We start from the raw sequence: 9,322 nt of genomic DNA on the forward strand, positions 1-9,322 counted from the left end.
TAGGAATAAAAGCCTTGAACATATTTAGTTCATGAATATGAGCATATTGTAGACTTAAGTATTGATTTACCAAGTCAAATAATGTGATATCCTGAAAGAATAAATACTTTTAGATTGAATTTACTTTTGTATATCAGATATTATGGGCACTTGGCCACTTTGCTTCTAGGATAATGTAATACTAAAAACAATAAAAGAAAAAATTAAATTATATGTCTAAAATCTGATACCTAAGATAAGTCATATATTATCTGTAAATATTTACTTAATCAGCAATTTAATTTTTCCACATTTGTGATTTGATCTCCTTAACTAAACATCAAAAGTGCAGAGTTGGAAAAACTGAGAAGAGATATTAAAAAAAATATTGGTATCAAATGTATATAGATATATGAAACTATATAGTATATAGCTATAAGAATTATAAATAATTAAAATAACTTATCTGCTGTTATATACGATGTATCAGATACTTTGCTGGAACTTTGCTTACACTAACTCATTTAATCTATGTATTAGTCTTAATTTACACTTTATAGATAAAGAAACAAATGCCCTTAATTCCATTATGCAGATAAAGAAACAGTGTATTAAGCAACTTTTCCAATGCAGTCTAAAAGTAGAACCTTGTGCTCCATGCCTGATTCCAGAGGTCATGCACTTAACTGTACTCAGTAAGAGAGCAAGGTCAGGAGATCACTTAAAAAATTTAGTCTCAAAGGCATAGACATGTCTACAAATTCTTTTTGAATTCTTTTGTGAAATGGTCAAATTCATTCGAATTAGCTACGGATATGAACAAGGAAGTATGGGCGAGGGTGAGGTGCTGAGAGCCAGGGTGGGGTTTAGGTAGACCGCAGAGGATGCGCAGGAAGGAGAACCTGAGGAGTCCCTCTCAGTTTGGGCACGGGGGCAGGAAGGTGCCCTGCAGCTAGCTCAGCCGCACTCCCAGGGCACGAGGGGCGACAGGAGAGCAGCAGGCAACAGCCACCCAAGGGAGGGTGCGCACCACTGAAGCCTGCGCGTAAGTGCGCCTCGGACCCTATACGACCCACTTGGCCGGAGGGGCCCGCGCATAAGTGCGCCTCGGACCCTGTACGACCCACTTGGCTGGAGGACTGCCACACAGGCTCTGTGGCCTTCTGAGGGACCCAGCTTCTTCAGGAAAAGAGAAGCAGAAAATCCAGATGCTTCTGCCGAAGACGACGTCTCCGGAATAAGGTTAGGTCTCCGGAACACAACTGTCAGGGGCGCGGGCTGCATGCTGCGGGCCACAACAACGACAACATAGGTGAGTACTCTGCAGGTGTTGCTGAGTAACGCCTGCTCGCCAGAGTGAAAGTCTAGGAACCTGCTGAACCTAGAGCTCAGGCCCCTGTCGAAGCCTGCCGTGTCGGGCTGACACTTGGACCCCCGCGAGCTGGAGCGATAGACCTCGCTATGTGGTTTGCATTATTGGCTCTGTCCTCTGTCCTTGAGGGGTGGTCGACTCCAGACTCTAGCAACCCTCCTTGTGCACTGACTTTTTAAAAAAACCATTTTGTCGATTGAAATTCCATGATTTACACCTTTTATTTTTATTATATTTTATTTTTGCTTTTTGGGTCACACCTGGCAATGCACAGGGGTTACTCCTGGCTCTGCACTCAGGAATCACCCCTGGCAGTGCTCAGGGGACCATATGGGATGCTGGGAATCAAACCCAAGTTGGCCACGTGCAAGGCAAAGGCCCTCCCCACTGTGCTATTGCTCCAGCCCTGGCTTACACCTTTTAAATGATGGTTTCCTGTGTATATAATTCCAGTAACACACACATCACCGTGTCCACCTCCTTTCCCGGAGAACCTCAGTGCTCCTTCCTTTCAATCCACCCCCACACAAACAAACTCAGTTGTGTGGATCAGTCCTCCTGTTGTGTTGCTATGGTCCATTGTTGCTACCTTGCTGTGTTTCTTCTAAGTACCCTTATAAGAGAGATCATTCTACATCTTCAAGTCTTACTCCTGGCTCTGTGCTCAGGGATCATTCCTGATGGTGCTGAGGGTACCAAACGGGGTGCTGGGAATTGAACCCAGGTTGACTGCGTGCAAGGCAAGCACCGTACTCTCTGCACTATCTCTCTGGCACAGAGATTCAATCTACCATTTAAAAAGATTCTAAGAAATGCCAAATACATATATATATATATATATGCATATATATATACATATATATACATATATATATTTTAAAATCCTCTAGTGACCCTTATCACTGATACAGAAACAAAATGACCCAAAGCTTTCAAGTAGCTACAGGGAGGGTATAGTATTGAAACCCTCAGAACAGAAAGGCCCAGTAAAACTGTTGCTGGGAGGAAGGGCAACATTTGAAGTTATTGGGGGTGGGGCAGGGTGTGGAAGAAGGTAACTTAAGAGTATCAATTATAAAAATTTAAAACAAAACATCAAAAGCATAAATATAAACAACAGAAGAAAAAAATAATTGAGCAACCTGTGATTTTATTTAGGGGGAGGGCATTAAAAGAGTAATGGACTGAGGAAGCTTCATTGGCAGTGAGCAAGTTAGTTGGAAGATGGTGGATTCACATTCCAGAAGCAAGCGACTACCTTGTTGACATGCCCCACCCCCATCATTTTTATTGATGCAGTGATTTACAATACTATCACTCCAACACCACACCTATTACCAGAGTGCCCTCTTCTGTCCATCAGTGCCCCAGGACCCTCTCCCATTTTCTCCCTCCCTCACCCTCAGAGTAAGCTCAGTTCTGTAGTTTTAACTTTCAAGTCTGTTGCCTTGGTCATTTGTTGTCCCTTCTTATGTTCCTTTAACCCCCATGTGTGAGAGAGACCACTCTATAGCTGTCCCTGCCCTTCTGACTGACTTTGCTCAGCATTGCGCCCTTTAGTTCCATCCATGGGCAGCAAATTACATGATTTTATCTTTTCTTATAGCTGAGTAGTATTCCACTGTGTATAACTACTACAATTTCTTCATCCAGTCAGCTGTTGTTGAGCGGTTGGGTTGTTTGCAGATCCTAACTATTATGGATAGTGCTGCAATGACCCACAGGGGCCCAAATATCTTTTTGAAATAGTGACCTTTGGGGGTAGATGCAAAAAAGTGAAATTGGTAGGTCATGTGGAAACTCAATTCTTAGCTTCTGGAGAAGTTTTTTCAAAGAGTTTGAACTAGTTGATATTCTTACCATCAGTGGATGAGGGGTCCCATTTCCCCACATTTACTGATTGTTTTTCTTTTTTTTAAATATGTACCAATCTGGTGAGAGGTGATATCATATCGTGGTTTTGCTTTGCATTTCCCTGACAATAAGACAAATAAGTGAACTTAGTGTATCAATAATATTATGGAAAACATAGGAAGAACTCTTCATGAAATTGAATCTAGTGGTACCTTCAATGACTCAATGATACTGGCCAAGCAAACAGAAGCAAAGATAAAAACAAACAAACAAAAACACCAAAAAACCCTGGGACCATATCAAATTAAGAAGGTTTTGTACCACAAAAGAAACAATGACTAGTATAAAACAGACATCCCACAGAATGAGGGATAATACTTCCCACCACTACCTGATAAAGAATTAGTAACCAAGTTATATAGTGCACTAATAGAACTTAGCAACAGAAAGCAAACAGCATCATCAAAAAATAGGGAAAAGAGATGAACAGATAGTCCTTTTAAGAAATTATAGATGACTGGTAAATAGGCATATGAAACAATACTCACCAGTTATCATCCGGGAATGCAAATCAAACAACGAGATATCTCACATAAGTCTGTGATGTTCCTTTAAAGTAAATGAGTGAATGTGTGCTTTGAACTTGAAACAGCCGCAGGATACAGAGCCAGCCCTAGTCGGGCCCGTGCTCGGCTCCGGCCGGCCGGGTTTTCGGCCCGGGCGCCCATGCCCCTGCAGAGCCGGTGGATGTGGAACAAGCGGGAACCAGAGACAGCTTTAGGAATTGGGGTTCCAGCAAGTGCCTGCACCCATGTATGGAGACTGTGAATTAAGCCTTTGCCCCACGCCGGCTAACGGAGGAAAGAACCTTCCTTCTTGGTCTCTCTCCCCTCCGGGAGAAGGCGTGGTGTCCGACATTTTGTGGGTCCGTTGAGAAGGTACGAACTTGGTGGCGCGGAAAAAAAAAAAAAAAAAATGTGTGCTTTGAACTTGAAACAGCCGCAGGATACAGAGCCAGCCCTAGTCGGGCCCGTGCTCGGCTCCGGCCGGCCGGGTTTTCGGCCCGGGCGCCCATGCCCCTGCAGAGCCGGTGGATGTGGAACAAGCGGGAACCAGAGACAGCTTTAGGAATTGGGGTTCCAGCAAGTGCCTGCACCCATGTATGGAGACTGTGAATTAAGCCTTTGCCCCACGCCGGCTAACGGAGGAAAGAACCTTCCTTCTTGGTCTCTCTCCCCTCCGGGAGAAGGCGTGGTGTCCGACATTTTGTGGGTCCGTTGAGAAGGTACGAACTTGGTGGCGCGGAAAAAAAAAAAAAAAAATGTGTGCTTTGAACTTGAAACAGCCGCAGGATACAGAGCCAGCCCTAGTCGGGCCCGTGCTCGGCTCCGGCCGGCCGGGTTTTCGGCCCGGGCGCCCATGCCCCTGCAGAGCCGGTGGATGTGGAACAAGCGGGAATCAGAGACAGCTTTAGGAATTGGTTTCTGGCAGAATTTTCCCAGGACTTTACACAGAAATCCAAAACCGCGCGGACGCTGCCGCGTCCGCGCGACTTAACATTTATAATTGTCATCAATGTGAAAGGGTTCCATTTGAACAGGTCAGACTTGGGGGGGGAAACTCCAAATAATAACAGTAAGTTTTTGTTGAAATATTGAAGGTTCTTAATGTAACAGCCACCTCTGGACTATGAGCTAAGGAAAAGCCCCACGCTGGCTAACGTTGCGTGGCGTACACCATACTATGAGGCGCAGGAAGGGGGATGAGGGGGAAAAATTAAAAAAAAAAAATGGAAAAGGAAAAAGAGAAAAAAAAAGAGAGAGAGAGAGTTATGTCAACTATAGTGAGTTTTGTGTTGAATTATGGAATGTAATCAAGGTAAAGAAAAAATGAAGTGAAATTCATTAGTTATACAGTAGGGGGTAGGGGGTGGGGGCGGGGGGTAAACTGGGGTTTCTGGTGGTGGAATTTGGGCACTGGTGAAGGGATGGGTGTTTGAATATTGTATAACTGACATATAAACTTGAGAACTTTGTAACTTTTCACATGGTGATTTAATAAAAATTAAAAAAAAAATAAATTAAAAAAAAAAAAAATAAAGTAAATGAGTGAGTTGAAGAGGATGAATAGTATTGGTTTCAATTTAGTGGATTGAAGATCAATAGGCAGTAAACTCAAAGTAAGAATGAAATTTTATTTTTATTTTTTAATTTTTTATTTTTTTGCTTTTCAGGTCGTACCCGGTAATGCTCAGGGTTTACTCCTGGCTCTTGCACTCAGGAATTACTCCTGGTGCTGCTCGGGGGACCACATGGGATGCTGGGAATTGAACCCGGATTGGCCGCATGCAAGGCAAACACCCTACCCGCTGTGCTATTGCTCCAGCCCCAAGAATGAAATTTTAAAATGTAGAAATCATGAGCAAAAAGAAGAAGGATTGGAAAGATTGACGCAGGAGAGCTATGTTATTGGATTATGATATTTATATAATACTCAGAAAAAAGGGATATATTAAGGAGAGGTAAAATTAAATATACAAGGTTTCTCTGTAGATTGAAATGTATTACCAAGATATTAAGCATATTTTAATAATAATTCTGAACTCAAGGATACAAGTAATTTCATAGATGTATTATAAACATAGGGTTATGATGAATATGTATTTAAAATAGCAGAACTACTAGATTGATATAGAACTGCCTTATACAATTATGGAACTAATATTATTAATATTATAGAGAAGAATTATATTTAAGGACTTTTATATCCACAGATGATATAATCTTAAAATTGCATCAGTAAAAAAAATCTATAAATAGAAATAAAAAATTCATATTCCATTTCAGGAAAATACAAGTAGAAGGTAAGGAGAAAATTTAAATGGCAAATTGTATATTTCGCAAGTAAATATTATGTCTTTCTGTCTCTGCTGTGTTTGTGGGACCCAACAGTGCTCAGGGGTAACATCTAACAATGATGGGTTAGGGTGTGTGGTTACGCAGTACTTAGGGTTGAATTGGGATTTTATACATTTGAGCATGCACTCCACCCCCTTCGGTCAAATCTACAACTCCAGTAACCTTTAAAATATTTTAATTGAGAAATTAGCTTACATGATTGCATGTGTTTTAGGAATAAAATTTTACCCTTGCTCTAAGTGTATGTTACTATCCTACAACCACCCCCAAAGTACCAATAATATTCTACTACAGCCCACTGGGCACCTTCTCAGAGTGCTCCTTCCTTCTCTCTCCTTGTCTGCGATCTGAGTCCAGGGTATATTTACGGTGGTACTGTCTGTTCTCTCCTGTTTTTCCATATCCCAAATATGAATGTAATCATCCAGTATTTTTCTTCCTCCCTTGCACTTATTTGGCTTAACATGACAGCCCTAGCCCATGTCCAGTTTGTCCATGTTTTCACAAAAGGCAAGGCCTCATCTTTGACTATAATAAATAGTGCTCCAGTAAATGAAGCTATGAGCAAATCTTAGTTTTTCTTTTTTTTCTTTTTGGGTCACATCCAGCAAAGCTCAGGGGTTACTCCTGGCTCTGTACTCAAGAATTACTCCTGGCGGTGGCGGGGGGGACCATATGGAATGCTGGGAATCAAACCTGGGTCGGCCGCGTGCAAGGCAAACGCCCTACCCACTGTGCTATCTCTCCAGCCCCGGAGCAAATCTTAGTTTAAAAAAAAATTTTTTTTTAATTGAATACCTGTGAGATAGACCATTACGAAGCTGTTCATGATTGGTTTCAGACATATAATGACCCAACACCCATCCCTCAACAAGTACCTGTTTTTCACCATCAATGTTCCTCGTTTCCCTCCCATCGTCCCCCACCACCCCACCACCTGCTCCCAGCTGCTGCCATAGCAAGCACTTTTCTTCTTTCTCTTTCTCTCATTTTCCTTTTACACACTGTGGTTTGTGATATGAGTAGTACTAAAGAGATCATTGTGTTCAGTATTTTTTCTGGGAAATAAGGCCAGAGTAGCTTTTTACTGGTGGGGGCAGCTTTAAGGTGTAGATGTGACTGCCAAAGCTTCTGGAAGTACAGGGAGATGAGGTGAAGTAGCCCATATTGACCCCCAAGAAAACCTGGAGATTTCAGTTGCAGAATCCGCATACTGAATTTTCAGCAGACTATATCTCAGTGAGTTCCACCCGAGACAGTGGGGTCCAGCCAGAGGCATGGTGACAATTCTGGATTGTGGGAGCAGGTGGCTGCCGGGAGCTGCTTACGTGGGCACCAGGCTAATCTTTCCCCCTCCAATTTACTGTGTCTGAGATTAGCTGTGGCTTTTTTTTTTTTTTTTTTTTTTTTTTTACCTCTTTAGGGATTTGTTTATGGGTCTCTAACCAAGGCCAACCAATGAGCCAGGATTGGTCTGTGGGTATGGCTTCCACATAGCTAACTTTTAGCAGTTCAATTTCTCAAGAACTTGGTCTCAAGTATTGGGATACAGCCTGAGGCACGATGGCAATTTTGGTTATCAGAAAGCCTGAAGGCACCATCAAGCTGCTGGTGGTACCTCACCCCCATATGCAATTTTTTTGAGTTAGGGTTTTTAGGGACTGGAGCAATAGCACAGTGGGTATGGCATTTGCCTTGCATGCGGATGACATGCAAGGGTTTGAGTCCTTAGTCACTCTCAGAGAGCCTGGCAAACTACCCGTGGCATATTTGATATGCCAAAAACAATAACAATAAGTCTCATGATGGAGACGTTACTAGTGCCCGCTCAAGCAAATCGATGAACAATGGGACAATAGTGCTACAGTGCTACAGTTTTTTGAGTTCCTTTGAATAGGAAGCTGAGTGGGAATTAATTGCTCATTCATACGTTAGATTAATCTTTAATATTTTGAGAATTTTTCATTATTGTATTCCACGGAGGCTGAACAAATTTATGTTCCCACTTACAGTGTATGAGGTTTTCTATTCTGTGTTCCAGCCCAAATGTTATTCCTGGTCTTTAAAATGTAATCCCTTTTCACAGGCTGAGATGATATCTCATTGTTGTTTTGATTGATTCCTTGATAATAAGTGATAATGAGTAATTTTTCCCTGTGTCAGTTCACTATGAACAGTTTTTCCTTAGTAAAGTATCTGCTTTTTCTTCCCCTTTTTGAGTGGATTACCTGTTTTCTTGCTGAGTTATCAAGAGGAATTTATTACAAGGAAGATCTAATGATGGCCTAAAACCCAAAGTATTTGCATCATGATCAGTAAAATTGGTACTTAGTGGTAGATAGTGTTGAATAAAATCAGTTTAAAGATAAATTAGTAGGAACAGTGAAGCATTGATGATTTCAGTGGTTTTATTTACTGCTGAGAACAGGAAACAATGTGAATTTCACTTGATAACCAGAGTTTGTGTGATGAGAAAGAAAGTAAGGTCAATTTCTAGTGGATGGTCGAGTTCAGTTCCACTTAATAACAGGAGAACATGGGATTGTAGAGTAACATGAACAAAGTAAAATATAAATTAGGTCTTATGTTTATACTAAACTAGAACAAATTAGGAAAGAGGAAACACAAGGACAGACGGAGACTAAACATTGAGTAAGATCACATAAATAAAATGGTTGCTACACAAATGAACGAACGTTTTCTATTGCCGAAGAGACTGGGAAGTCGGGTTAAATAAAAACGCTTAATAATATATTATTTATTTGTTTTTGATGTCCCTACCAGTAATTTTTCTAAAAACGCAAAAAATAGATGCACAAAAAGATGCACAAACTTAAGAAACATCAATTAATTTTCAAACCAGATAAAATAGAATTTTTTTAAATCATCAATAAAGTTAAAGATGAGGTTCATATAATGAAAAATCATATGTGCCAGAGATATAGTACAGGGATTAAGATGCATGATTTGCATGCAGGAGAGTCTGACCCCATCCTTGGCACTGCAGAGTGATTAATAATTCTTCTCAGTTTTCACTGAAACTTAGTTAGAAAGATGTGAGAGGAGAGAAAGGAAAAGGTATGTGTTAGAAAGTGACATAGGCTCACCAGAGTGAAAAAAGGCAAGCAAAGAAACAAAAAAGCAAGCAAGATACATGTTCAAGAAAATGTGGGCTTAAAGAGCATGTCCAAATTAATAA

The sequence above is a fragment of the Sorex araneus genome, chromosome 6, assembly GCF_027595985.1.
Source record: "Sorex araneus isolate mSorAra2 chromosome 6, mSorAra2.pri, whole genome shotgun sequence".
NCBI classification, from domain to species: domain Eukaryota; kingdom Metazoa; phylum Chordata; class Mammalia; order Eulipotyphla; family Soricidae; genus Sorex; species Sorex araneus.